The following is a 1,426-nucleotide window of genomic DNA, read 5'->3' on the forward strand; positions in this document are numbered from 1 at the left end:
GCTAGTGAGCCCATCTAGGGCTGCATTTGTTTGTTTGAAACACTTCATTGGTATGCTATAAATTCCTGGGGCTTTATTTTCTACCAGTGCCTTCAAGGCAGCTTAAACTTCTTTCATTACCATTTGTTCTTGATCATATGATACTTTCTTAAATGGTTCAGTGGCAACAGATACTTTTTGGTACACTGCCTGTGTACTCCTTCCATGTTTTGATGCTTCCTGCATCATTCAAGATAGTGGAATGCAATTATCTTTTGAAGATGGTAACATGCTCTTAATAGGTACTAGCTTTTAAATATTATTAGAACATCCAGCTCCAAAAGCCTAGCCGCGGTTCAAAAGCGCATCTGACTGATGCCAAAAGCTTTTAAACCAGACTTCAAAAGTGGCTGGTTTGGAAGTGAGTTGAGCGTTGGGGCTAGAAGCACACGTGCGTGACAGACACGCCCCAGCTTGAATTCTGCCTGCCAATTCTTGTGCAAGGCCTCCGGTCACTCAGCGTCTCAGTTTCATTCTCTGTGAAATGGGATCATGCAGTGCCCGTTCACAGGTTTGTAGTAAGCAGTGATTTCAAGCATGCAAAGTAGTTTTCACAGACCAGGGCGAGGCCATAGGGAGTTGACAGAAAGGTGACACCTCTCTGGCTGTTCGAATCTGAATCTTCAAGGGGCTCTGAAGGAGAAAGATGGCCAATCTCCTCCTGTGCAATTTTACAGCCTTTGAAACCCACTGGAGGGTCAGCTATGTGTCAGTTCTGACTTCACAGCAGTGGGTGAGTGAGTGAGGGCTCAGAAAATGCCAGAAATCTAGGGAACCTTAATGAGGATCACCTTGTCCTCATCAAGGGGTGTGCTGGTAAAACCACTTCACTAGCATATCCATGGGACCTGGCCAGGGCCACCTCCTTCCTAGTCTTTATGAGGAGCACATTGTAGATATCGGTCCATGTCCCCAGGGAGCCACTGATTGCAAAGAATCCACACTCCTTTAGAGCACGCATGGTGGCCCAACAAGAACCTGATGCTACTGTGCAGAAGTTTACCTTGGCTACTTCTGGCAATGCTTGGCATTTCTTGGCTTATAAACCCATCACTGTAATGTCAACCTCTGTGATTACCTGGCCTTCTCCACTATGTGTCTGTGTGAGAGTCTCTTATAAAGAGATTTTCTTTACTGAGTAATTGGATATAGGGCCCACCACAATCACACACCTCTGGTGACCTTGTGGTAAGAAGCTGCGCTGCAGTACTGAAGGTGCCCAGTTCAAATCCACCAGCTGCTCATGGGAGAAGGATTAACAGTCCTCCCATTCGATTAACTGCCTCTGAAAACTCACCAGAGGGTCAGCTATGGTTAGTTTTGATGCAACAGTACACAACAGCTTAACTAATCACATTCCAAGGTTATTCCCCCCACTATGATTGAC

The sequence above is a fragment of the Elephantulus edwardii genome, unplaced genomic scaffold (genome assembly GCF_000299155.1).
Source record: "Elephantulus edwardii isolate Elephantulus edwardi_28Jun2011 unplaced genomic scaffold, EleEdw1.0 scaffold00028, whole genome shotgun sequence".
Classification (NCBI taxonomy): domain Eukaryota; kingdom Metazoa; phylum Chordata; class Mammalia; order Macroscelidea; family Macroscelididae; genus Elephantulus; species Elephantulus edwardii.